This window comes from Hoplias malabaricus, unplaced genomic scaffold, assembly GCF_029633855.1.
Source record: "Hoplias malabaricus isolate fHopMal1 unplaced genomic scaffold, fHopMal1.hap1 scaffold_90, whole genome shotgun sequence".
Lineage (NCBI taxonomy): Eukaryota > Metazoa > Chordata > Actinopteri > Characiformes > Erythrinidae > Hoplias > Hoplias malabaricus.
This window is the reverse complement of record NW_027101121.1, coordinates 115,905-128,639: the sequence shown is the minus strand read 5'-3', so window position 1 is coordinate 128,639 and position 12,735 is coordinate 115,905. Positions and strand designations below refer to the sequence as shown.

Below are 12,735 nucleotides of genomic sequence, written 5' to 3'. Positions count from 1 at the left end.
GAACTTAATCCTATCTCCTTCCTTTCAGACGTGGCTGAAAACGGTGTCCCTGGTGGTCTGGTGGCTAGGATTCGGCGCTCTCACCGCCGCGGCCTGGGTTCGATTCCCGGTCAGGGAAGCGTCTGCTTTCTTGCACACCAAGTCCACTACAAGACTCTGGAAGCCCCCCACCCACATGCTGTGTAGGTTAAAGGAATGTAAAGCGTCCTCCTTCTGCTACTTCCTTTTTTGCCAAACTTCTAAACGACACGTTGCTGCCTCATTCACCACCTCCACACACCCACACCAGCGTGGCTTTATGCTTTCAAGTCTGCAAGTCTTTTAGGGAGGCAAGATAATGTTTGAGAAATTTGAATGGAACAGTGTAAATGATCCGTCACTGCCTTCAGCATATTGCACTCTGGCATGCCAGCGCATCTGCAGGCAGGCACCTGGCCATGATATCCGGCAGTGGCGCGAGGGAAAAGAAAAGTCTTCTTCGAGCCGGATTTGAACCCGCGACCTAAGGATTGCCTTATTAACAACTACAGTCCTCCGCTCTACCAACTGAGCTATCAAAGGCGCTAGCCTAAAGAGTTGGACTGAAAACTGACAAGTGCATTTAGGACAGACTCGGATGCTCTCCTATGATTGTAGAACGAGTACATCTGGCAAAAGCCTAGCCCTAGCCCCTGAACTTAATCCTATCTCCTTCCTTTCAGACGTGGCTGAAAACGGTGTCCCTGGTGGTCTAGTGGCTAGGATTCGGTGCTCTCACCGCCGCGGCCCGGGTTCGATTCCCGCTCAGGGAAGCGTGTGCTTTCTTGCACACCAAGTCCACTACAAGACTCTGGAAGCCCCCCACCCACATGCTGTGTAGGTTAAAGGAATGTAAAGCGTCCTCCTTCTGCTACTTCCTTTTTTGCCAAACTTCTAAACGACACGTTGCTGCCTCATTCACCACCTCCACACACCCACACCAGCGTGGCTTTATGCTTTCAAGTCTGCAAGTCTTTTAGGGAGGCAAGATAATGTTTGAGAAATTTGAATGGAACAGTGTAAATGATCCGTCACTGCCTTCAGCAGATTGCACTCTGGCATGCCAGCGCATCTGCAGGCAGGCACCTGGCCATGATATCCCGCAGTGGCGCGAGGGAAAAGAAAAGTCTTCTTCGAGCCGGATTTGAACCCGCGACCTAAGGATCGCCTTATTAACAACGACAGTGCTCTGCTCTACCAACTGAGCTATCAAAGGTGCTAGCCTAAAGAGTTGGACTGAAAACTGACAAGTGCATTTAGGACAGACTCGGATGCTCTCCTATGATTGTAGAACGAGTACATCTGGCAAATGCCTAGCCCTAGCCCCTGAACTTAATCCTATCTACTTCCTTTCAGACGTGGCTGAAAGCGGTGTCCCTGGTGGTCTAGTGGCTAGGATTCGGCGCTCTCACCGCCGCGGCCTGGGTTCGATTCCCGGTCAGGGAAGCGTCTGCTTTCTTGCACACCAAGTCCACTACAAGACTCTGGAAGCCCCCCACCCACATGCTGTGTAGGTTAAAGGAATGTAAAGCGTCCTCCTTCTGCTACTTCCTTTTTTGCCAAACTTCTAAACGACACGTTGCTGCCTCATTCACCACCTCCACACACCCACACCAGCGTGGCTTTATGCTTTCAAGTCTGCAAGTCTTTTAGGGAGGCAAGATAATGTTTGAGAAATTTGAATGGAACAGTGTAAATGATCCGTCACTGCCTTCAGCATATTGCACTCTGGCATGCCAGCGCATCTGCAGGCAGGCACCTGGCCATGATATCCGGCAGTGGCGCGAGGGAAAAGAGAAGTCTTCTTCAAGCCGGATTTGAACCCGCGACCTAAGGATTACCTTATTAACAACTACAGTCCTCCGCTCTACCAACTGAGCTATCAAAGGCGCTAGCCTAAAGAGTTGGACTGAAAACTGACAAGTGCATTTAGGACAGACTCGGATGCTCTCCTATGATTGTAGAACGAGTACATCTGGCAAAAGCCTAGCCCTAGCCCCTGAACTTAATCCTATCTCCTTCCTTTCAGACGTGGCTGAAAACGGTGTCCCTGGTGGTCTGGTGGCTAGGATTCGGCGCTCTCACCGCCGCGGCCTGGGTTCGATTCCCGGTCAGGGAAGCGTCTGCTTTCTTGCACACCAAGTCCACTACAAGACTCTGGAAGCCCCCCACCCACATGCTGTGTAGGTTAAAGGAATGTAAAGCGTCCTCCTTCTGCTACTTCCTTTTTTGCCAAACTTCTAAACGACACGTTGCTGCCTCATTCACCACCTCCACACACCCACACCAGCGTGGCTTTATGCTTTCAAGTCTGCAAGTCTTTTAGGGAGGCAAGATAATGTTTGAGAAATTTGAATGGAACAGTGTAAATGATCCGTCACTGCCTTCAGCATATTGCACTCTGGCATGCCAGCGCATCTGCAGGCAGGCACCTGGCCATGATATCCGGCAGTGGCGCGAGGGAAAAGAGAAGTCTTCTTCAAGCCGGATTTGAACCCGCGACCTAAGGATTACCTTATTAACAACTACAGTCCTCCGCTCTACCAACTGAGCTATCAAAGGCGCTAGCCTAAAGAGTTGGACTGAAAACTGACAAGTGCATTTAGGACAGACTCGGATGCTCTCCTATGATTGTAGAACGAGTACATCTGGCAAAAGCCTAGCCCTAGCCCCTGAACTTAATCCTATCTCCTTCCTTTCAGACGTGGCTGAAAACGGTGTCCCTGGTGGTCTGGTGGCTAGGATTCGGCGCTCTCACCGCCGCGGCCTGGGTTCGATTCCCGGTCAGGGAAGCGTCTGCTTTCTTGCACACCAAGTCCACTACAAGACTCTGGAAGCCCCCCACCCACATGCTGTGTAGGTTAAAGGAATGTAAAGCGTCCTCCTTCTGCTACTTCCTTTTTTGCCAAACTTCTAAACGACACGTTGCTGCCTCATTCACCACCTCCACACACCCACACCAGCGTGGCTTTATGCTTTCAAGTCTGCAAGTCTTTTAGGGAGGCAAGATAATGTTTGAGAAATTTGAATGGAACAGTGTAAATGATCCGTCACTGCCTTCAGCATATTGCACTCTGGCATGCCAGCGCATCTGCAGGCAGGCACCTGGCCATGATATCCGGCAGTGGCGCGAGGGAAAAGAGAAGTCTTCTTCAAGCCGGATTTGAACCCGCGACCTAAGGATTACCTTATTAACAACTACAGTCCTCCGCTCTACCAACTGAGCTATCAAAGGCGCTAGCCTAAAGAGTTGGACTGAAAACTGACAAGTGCATTTAGGACAGACTCGGATGCTCTCCTATGATTGTAGAACGAGTACATCTGGCAAAAGCCTAGCCCTAGCCCCTGAACTTAATCCTATCTCCTTCCTTTCAGACGTGGCTGAAAACGGTGTCCCTGGTGGTCTGGTGGCTAGGATTCGGCGCTCTCACCGCCGCGGCCTGGGTTCGATTCCCGGTCAGGGAAGCGTCTGCTTTCTTGCACACCAAGTCCACTACAAGACTCTGGAAGCCCCCCACCCACATGCTGTGTAGGTTAAAGGAATGTAAAGCGTCCTCCTTCTGCTACTTCCTTTTTTGCCAAACTTCTAAACGACACGTTGCTGCCTCATTCACCACCTCCACACACCCACACCAGCGTGGCTTTATGCTTTCAAGTCTGCAAGTCTTTTAGGGAGGCAAGATAATGTTTGAGAAATTTGAATGGAACAGTGTAAATGATCCGTCACTGCCTTCAGCATATTGCACTCTGGCATGCCAGCGCATCTGCAGGCAGGCACCTGGCCATGATATCCGGCAGTGGCGCGAGGGAAAAGAGAAGTCTTCTTCGAGCCGGATTTGAACCCGCGACCTAAGGATTACCTTATTAACAACTACAGTCCTCCGCTCTACCAACTGAGCTATCAAATGCGCTAGCCTAAAGAGTTGGACTGAAAACTGACAAGTGCATTTAGGACAGACTCGGATGCTCTCCTATGATTGTAGAACGAGTACATCTGGCAAAAGCCTAGCCCTAGCCCCTGAACTTAATCCTATCTCCTTCCTTTCAGACGTGGCTGAAAACGGTGTCCCTGGTGGTCTGGTGGCTAGGATTCGGCGCTCTCACCGCCGCGGCCTGGGTTCGATTCCCGGTCAGGGAAGCGTCTGCTTTCTTGCACACCAAGTCCACTACAAGACTCTGGAAGCCCCCCACCCACATGCTGTGTAGGTTAAAGGAATGTAAAGCGTCCTCCTTCTGCTACTTCCTTTTTTGCCAAACTTCTAAACGACACGTTGCTGCCTCATTCACCACCTCCACACACCCACACCAGCGTGGCTTTATGCTTTCAAGTCTGCAAGTCTTTTAGGGAGGCAAGATAATGTTTGAGAAATTTGAATGGAACAGTGTAAATGATCCGTCACTGCCTTCAGCAGATTGCACTCTGGCATGCCAGCGCATCTGCAGGCAGGCACCTGGCCATGATATCCCGCAGTGGCGCGAGGGAAAAGAAAAGTCTTCTTCGAGCCGGATTTGAACCCGCGACCTAAGGATCGCCTTATTAACAACGACAGTGCTCTGCTCTACCAACTGAGCTATCAAAGGCGCTAGCCTAAAGAGTTGGACTGAAAACTGACAAGTGCATTTAGGACAGACTCGGATGCTCTCCTATGATTGTAGAACGAGTACATCTGGCAAAAGCCTAGCCCTAGCCCCTGAACTTAATCCTATCTCCTTCCTTTCAGACGTGGCTGAAAACGGTGTCCCTGGTGGTCTAGTGGCTAGGATTCGGCGCTCTCACCGCCGCGGCCTGGGTTCGATTCCCGGTCAGGGAAGCGTCTGCTTTCTTGCACACCAAGTCCACTACAAGACTCTGGAAGCCCCCCACCCACATGCTGTGTAGGTTAAAGGAATGTAAAGCGTCCTCCTTCTGCTACTTCCTTTTTTGCCAAACTTCTAAACGACACGTTGCTGCCTCATTCACCACCTCCACACACCCACACCAGCGTGGCTTTATGCTTTCAAGTCTGCAAGTCTTTTAGGGAGGCAAGATAATGTTTGAGAAATTTGAATGGAACAGTGTAAATGATCCGTCACTGCCTTCAGCATATTGCACTCTGGCATGCCAGCGCATCTGCAGGCAGGCACCTGGCCATGATATCCGGCAGTGGCGCGAGGGAAAAGAGAAGTCTTCTTCAAGCCGGATTTGAACCCGCGACCTAAGGATTACCTTATTAACAACTACAGTCCTCCGCTCTACCAACTGAGCTATCAAAGGCGCTAGCCTAAAGAGTTGGACTGAAAACTGACAAGTGCATTTAGGACAGACTCGGATGCTCTCCTATGATTGTAGAACGAGTACATCTGGCAAAAGCCTAGCCCTAGCCCCTGAACTTAATCCTATCTCCTTCCTTTCAGACGTGGCTGAAAACGGTGTCCCTGGTGGTCTGGTGGCTAGGATTCGGCGCTCTCACCGCCGCGGCCTGGGTTCGATTCCCGCTCAGGGAAGCGTCTGCTTTCTTGCACACCAAGTCCACTACAAGACTCTGGAAGCCCCCCACCCACATGCTGTGTAGGTTAAAGGAATGTAAAGCGTCCTCCTTCTGCTACTTCCTTTTTTGCCAAACTTCTAAACGACACGTTGCTGCCTCATTCACCACCTCCACACACCCACACCAGCGTGGCTTTATGCTTTCAAGTCTGCAAGTCTTTTAGGGAGGCAAGATAATGTTTGAGAAATTTGAATGGAACAGTGTAAATGATCCGTCACTGCCTTCAGCATATTGCACTCTGGCATGCCAGCGCATCTGCAGGCAGGCACCTGGCCATGATATCCGGCAGTGGCGCGAGGGAAAAGAAAAGTCTTCTTCGAGCCGGATTTGAACCCGCGACCTAAGGATTGCCTTATTAACAACTACAGTCCTCCGCTCTACCAACTGAGCTATCAAAGGCGCTAGCCTAAAGAGTTGGACTGAAAACTGACAAGTGCATTTAGGACAGACTCGGATGCTCTCCTATGATTGTAGAACGAGTACATCTGGCAAAAGCCTAGCCCTAGCCCCTGAACTTAATCCTATCTCCTTCCTTTCAGACGTGGCTGAAAACGGTGTCCCTGGTGGTCTAGTGGCTAGGATTCGGTGCTCTCACCGCCGCGGCCCGGGTTCGATTCCCGCTCAGGGAAGCGTGTGCTTTCTTGCACACCAAGTCCACTACAAGACTCTGGAAGCCCCCCACCCACATGCTGTGTAGGTTAAAGGAATGTAAAGCGTCCTCCTTCTGCTACTTCCTTTTTTGCCAAACTTCTAAACGACACGTTGCTGCCTCATTCACCACCTCCACACACCCACACCAGCGTGGCTTTATGCTTTCAAGTCTGCAAGTCTTTTAGGGAGGCAAGATAATGTTTGAGAAATTTGAATGGAACAGTGTAAATGATCCGTCACTGCCTTCAGCAGATTGCACTCTGGCATGCCAGCGCATCTGCAGGCAGGCACCTGGCCATGATATCCCGCAGTGGCGCGAGGGAAAAGAAAAGTCTTCTTCGAGCCGGATTTGAACCCGCGACCTAAGGATCGCCTTATTAACAACGACAGTGCTCTGCTCTACCAACTGAGCTATCAAAGGTGCTAGCCTAAAGAGTTGGACTGAAAACTGACAAGTGCATTTAGGACAGACTCGGATGCTCTCCTATGATTGTAGAACGAGTACATCTGGCAAATGCCTAGCCCTAGCCCCTGAACTTAATCCTATCTACTTCCTTTCAGACGTGGCTGAAAGCGGTGTCCCTGGTGGTCTAGTGGCTAGGATTCGGCGCTCTCACTGCCGCGGCCTGGGTTCGATTCCCGGTCAGGGAAGCGTCTGCTTTCTTGCACACCAAGTCCACTACAAGACTCTGGAAGCCCCCCACCCACATGCTGTGTAGGTTAAAGGAATGTAAAGCGTCCTCCTTCTGCTACTTCCTTTTTTGCCAAACTTCTAAACGACACGTTGCTGCCTCATTCACCACCTCCACACACCCACACCAGCGTGGCTTTATGCTTTCAAGTCTGCAAGTCTTTTAGGGAGGCAAGATAATGTTTGAGAAATTTGAATGGAACAGTGTAAATGATCCGTCACTGCCTTCAGCATATTGCACTCTGGCATGCCAGCGCATCTGCAGGCAGGCACCTGGCCATGATATCCGGCAGTGGCGCGAGGGAAAAGAGAAGTCTTCTTCAAGCCGGATTTGAACCCGCGACCTAAGGATTACCTTATTAACAACTACAGTCCTCCGCTCTACCAACTGAGCTATCAAAGGCGCTAGCCTAAAGAGTTGGACTGAAAACTGACAAGTGCATTTAGGACAGACTCGGATGCTCTCCTATGATTGTAGAACGAGTACATCTGGCAAAAGCCTAGCCCTAGCCCCTGAACTTAATCCTATCTCCTTCCTTTCAGACGTGGCTGAAAACGGTGTCCCTGGTGGTCTGGTGGCTAGGATTCGGCGCTCTCACCGCCGCGGCCTGGGTTCGATTCCCGCTCAGGGAAGCGTCTGCTTTCTTGCACACCAAGTCCACTACAAGACTCTGGAAGCCCCCCACCCACATGCTGTGTAGGTTAAAGGAATGTAAAGCGTCCTCCTTCTGCTACTTCCTTTTTTGCCAAACTTCTAAACGACACGTTGCTGCCTCATTCACCACCTCCACACACCCACACCAGCGTGGCTTTATGCTTTCAAGTCTGCAAGTCTTTTAGGGAGGCAAGATAATGTTTGAGAAATTTGAATGGAACAGTGTAAATGATCCGTCACTGCCTTCAGCAGATTGCACTCTGGCATGCCAGCGCATCTGCAGGCAGGCACCTGGCCATGATATCCCGCAGTGGCGCGAGGGAAAAGAAAAGTCTTCTTCGAGCCGGATTTGAACCCGCGACCTAAGGATCGCCTTATTAACAACGACAGTGCTCTGCTCTACCAACTGAGCTATCAAAGGCGCTAGCCTAAAGAGTTGGACTGAAAACTGACAAGTGCATTTAGGACAGACTCGGATGCTCTCCTATGATTGTAGAACGAGTACATCTGGCAAAAGCCTAGCCCTAGCCCCTGAACTTAATCCTATCTCCTTCCTTTCAGACGTGGCTGAAAACGGTGTCCCTGGTGGTCTGGTGGCTAGGATTCGGCGCTCTCACCGCCGCGGCCTGGGTTCGATTCCCGGTCAGGGAAGCGTCTGCTTTCTTGCACACCAAGTCCACTACAAGACTCTGGAAGCCCCCCACCCACATGCTGTGTAGGTTAAAGGAATGTAAAGCGTCCTCCTTCTGCTACTTCCTTTTTTGCCAAACTTCTAAACGACACGTTGCTGCCTCATTCACCACCTCCACACACCCACACCAGCGTGGCTTTATGCTTTCAAGTCTGCAAGTCTTTTAGGGAGGCAAGATAATGTTTGAGAAATTTGAATGGAACAGTGTAAATGATCCGTCACTGCCTTCAGCATATTGCACTCTGGCATGCCAGCGCATCTGCAGGCAGGCACCTGGCCATGATATCCGGCAGTGGCGCGAGGGAAAAGAAAAGTCTTCTTCGAGCCGGATTTGAACCCGCGACCTAAGGATTGCCTTATTAACAACTACAGTCCTCCGCTCTACCAACTGAGCTATCAAAGGCGCTAGCCTAAAGAGTTGGACTGAAAACTGACAAGTGCATTTAGGACAGACTCGGATGCTCTCCTATGATTGTAGAACGAGTACATCTGGCAAAAGCCTAGCCCTAGCCCCTGAACTTAATCCTATCTCCTTCCTTTCAGACGTGGCTGAAAACGGTGTCCCTGGTGGTCTAGTGGCTAGGATTCGGTGCTCTCACCGCCGCGGCCCGGGTTCGATTCCCGCTCAGGGAAGCGTGTGCTTTCTTGCACACCAAGTCCACTACAAGACTCTGGAAGCCCCCCACCCACATGCTGTGTAGGTTAAAGGAATGTAAAGCGTCCTCCTTCTGCTACTTCCTTTTTTGCCAAACTTCTAAACGACACGTTGCTGCCTCATTCACCACCTCCACACACCCACACCAGCGTGGCTTTATGCTTTCAAGTCTGCAAGTCTTTTAGGGAGGCAAGATAATGTTTGAGAAATTTGAATGGAACAGTGTAAATGATCCGTCACTGCCTTCAGCAGATTGCACTCTGGCATGCCAGCGCATCTGCAGGCAGGCACCTGGCCATGATATCCCGCAGTGGCGCGAGGGAAAAGAAAAGTCTTCTTCGAGCCGGATTTGAACCCGCGACCTAAGGATCGCCTTATTAACAACGACAGTGCTCTGCTCTACCAACTGAGCTATCAAAGGTGCTAGCCTAAAGAGTTGGACTGAAAACTGACAAGTGCATTTAGGACAGACTCGGATGCTCTCCTATGATTGTAGAACGAGTACATCTGGCAAATGCCTAGCCCTAGCCCCTGAACTTAATCCTATCTACTTCCTTTCAGACGTGGCTGAAAGCGGTGTCCCTGGTGGTCTAGTGGCTAGGATTCGGCGCTCTCACCGCTGCGGCCTGGGTTCGATTCCCGGTCAGGGAAGCGTCTGCTTTCTTGCACACCAAGTCCACTACAAGACTCTGGAAGCCCCCCACCCACATGCTGTGTAGGTTAAAGGAATGTAAAGCGTCCTCCTTCTGCTACTTCCTTTTTTGCCAAACTTCTAAACGACACGTTGCTGCCTCATTCACCACCTCCACACACCCACACCAGCGTGGCTTTATGCTTTCAAGTCTGCAAGTCTTTTAGGGAGGCAAGATAATGTTTGAGAAATTTGAATGGAACAGTGTAAATGATCCGTCACTGCCTTCAGCATATTGCACTCTGGCATGCCAGCGCATCTGCAGGCAGGCACCTGGCCATGATATCCGGCAGTGGCGCGAGGGAAAAGAGAAGTCTTCTTCAAGCCGGATTTGAACCCGCGACCTAAGGATTACCTTATTAACAACTACAGTCCTCCGCTCTACCAACTGAGCTATCAAAGGCGCTAGCCTAAAGAGTTGGACTGAAAACTGACAAGTGCATTTAGGACAGACTCGGATGCTCTCCTATGATTGTAGAACGAGTACATCTGGCAAAAGCCTAGCCCTAGCCCCTGAACTTAATCCTATCTCCTTCCTTTCAGACGTGGCTGAAAACGGTGTCCCTGGTGGTCTGGTGGCTAGGATTCGGCGCTCTCACCGCCGCGGCCTGGGTTCGATTCCCGGTCAGGGAAGCGTCTGCTTTCTTGCACACCAAGTCCACTACAAGACTCTGGAAGCCCCCCACCCACATGCTGTGTAGGTTAAAGGAATGTAAAGCGTCCTCCTTCTGCTACTTCCTTTTTTGCCAAACTTCTAAACGACACGTTGCTGCCTCATTCACCACCTCCACACACCCACACCAGCGTGGCTTTATGCTTTCAAGTCTGCAAGTCTTTTAGGGAGGCAAGATAATGTTTGAGAAATTTGAATGGAACAGTGTAAATGATCCGTCACTGCCTTCAGCATATTGCACTCTGGCATGCCAGCGCATCTGCAGGCAGGCACCTGGCCATGATATCCGGCAGTGGCGCGAGGGAAAAGAGAAGTCTTCTTCAAGCCGGATTTGAACCCGCGACCTAAGGATTACCTTATTAACAACTACAGTCCTCCGCTCTACCAACTGAGCTATCAAATGCGCTAGCCTAAAGAGTTGGACTGAAAACTGACAAGTGCATTTAGGACAGACTCGGATGCTCTCCTATGATTGTAGAACGAGTACATCTGGCAAAAGCCTAGCCCTAGCCCCTGAACTTAATCCTATCTCCTTCCTTTCAGACGTGGCTGAAAACGGTGTCCCTGGTGGTCTGGTGGCTAGGATTCGGCGCTCTCACCGCCGCGGCCTGGGTTCGATTCCCGGTCAGGGAAGCGTCTGCTTTCTTGCACACCAAGTCCACTACAAGACTCTGGAAGCCCCCCACCCACATGCTGTGTAGGTTAAAGGAATGTAAAGCGTCCTCCTTCTGCTACTTCCTTTTTTGCCAAACTTCTAAACGACACGTTGCTGCCTCATTCACCACCTCCACACACCCACACCAGCGTGGCTTTATGCTTTCAAGTCTGCAAGTCTTTTAGGGAGGCAAGATAATGTTTGAGAAATTTGAATGGAACAGTGTAAATGATCCGTCACTGCCTTCAGCAGATTGCACTCTGGCATGCCAGCGCATCTGCAGGCAGGCACCTGGCCATGATATCCGGCAGTGGCGCGAGGGAAAAGAAAAGTCTTCTTCGAGCCGGATTTGAACCCGCGACCTAAGGATCGCCTTATTAACAACGACAGTGCTCTGCTCTACCAACTGAGCTATCAAAGGCGCTAGCCTAAAGAGTTGGACTGAAAACTGACAAGTGCATTTAGGACAGACTCGGATGCTCTCCTATGATTGTAGAACGAGTACATCTGGCAAAAGCCTAGCCCTAGCCCCTGAACTTAATCCTATCTCCTTCCTTTCAGACGTGGCTGAAAACGGTGTCCCTGGTGGTCTAGTGGCTAGGATTCGGCGCTCTCACCGCCGCGGCCTGGGTTCGATTCCCGGTCAGGGAAGCGTCTGCTTTCTTGCACACCAAGTCCACTACAAGACTCTGGAAGCCCCCCACCCACATGCTGTGTAGGTTAAAGGAATGTAAAGCGTTCTCCTTCTGCTACTTCCTTTTTTGCCAAACTTCTAAACGACACGTTGCTGCCTCATTCACCACCTCCACACACCCACACCAGCGTGGCTTTATGCTTTCAAGTCTGCAAGTCTTTTAGGGAGGCAAGATAATGTTTGAGAAATTTGAATGGAACAGTGTAAATGATCCGTCACTGCCTTCAGCATATTGCACTCTGGCATGCCAGCGCATCTGCAGGCAGGCACCTGGCCATGATATCCGGCAGTGGCGCGAGGGAAAAGAGAAGTCTTCTTCAAGCCGGATTTGAACCCGCGACCTAAGGATTACCTTATTAACAACTACAGTCCTCCGCTCTACCAACTGAGCTATCAAAGGCGCTAGCCAACAGAGTTGGACTGAAAACTGACAAGTGCATTTAGGACAGACTCGGATGCTCTCCTATGATTGTAGAACGAGTACATCTGGCAAAAGCCTAGCCCTAGCCCCTGAACTTAATCCTATCTCCTTCCTTTCAGACGTGGCTGAAAACGGTGTCCCTGGTGGTCTAGTGGCTAGGATTCGGCGCTCTCACCGCCGCGGCCCGGGTTCGATTCCCGGTCAGGGAAGCGTGTGCTTTCTTGCACACCAAGTCCACTACAAGACTCTGGAAGCCCCCCACCCACATGCTGTGTAGGTTAAAGGAATGTAAAGCGTCCTCCTTCTGCTACTTCCTTTTTTGCCAAACTTCTAAACGACACGTTGCTGCCTCATTCACCACCTCCACACACCCACACCAGCGTGGCTTTATGCTTTCAAGTCTGCAAGTCTTTTAGGGAGGCAAGATAATGTTTGAGAAATTTGAATGGAACAGTGTAAATGATCCGTCACTGCCTTCAGCAGATTGCACTCTGGCATGCCAGCGCATCTGCAGGCAGGCACCTGGCCATGATATCCGGCAGTGGCGCGAGGGAAAAGAAAAGTCTTCTTCGAGCCGGATTTGAACCCGCGACCTAAGGATCGCCTTATTAACAACTACAGTCCTCTGCTCTACCAACTGAGCTATCAAAGGTGCTAGCCTAAAGAGTTGGACTGAAAACTGACAAGTGCATTTAGGACAGACTCGGATGCT

At 50.7% G+C, this 12,735-nt stretch overlaps 1 non-coding gene across 1 annotated transcript; it reads left to right on the top strand.

The window, feature by feature from the left end:
- Positions 1–12,160: 12,160 nt before the first annotated feature.
- Positions 12,161–12,232, top strand: trnae-cuc (transfer RNA glutamic acid (anticodon CUC)). The gene has a single exon. It is a non-coding gene; the product is annotated as a tRNA-Glu (tRNA).
- The last annotated feature ends 503 nt before the right edge of the window (positions 12,233–12,735 follow it).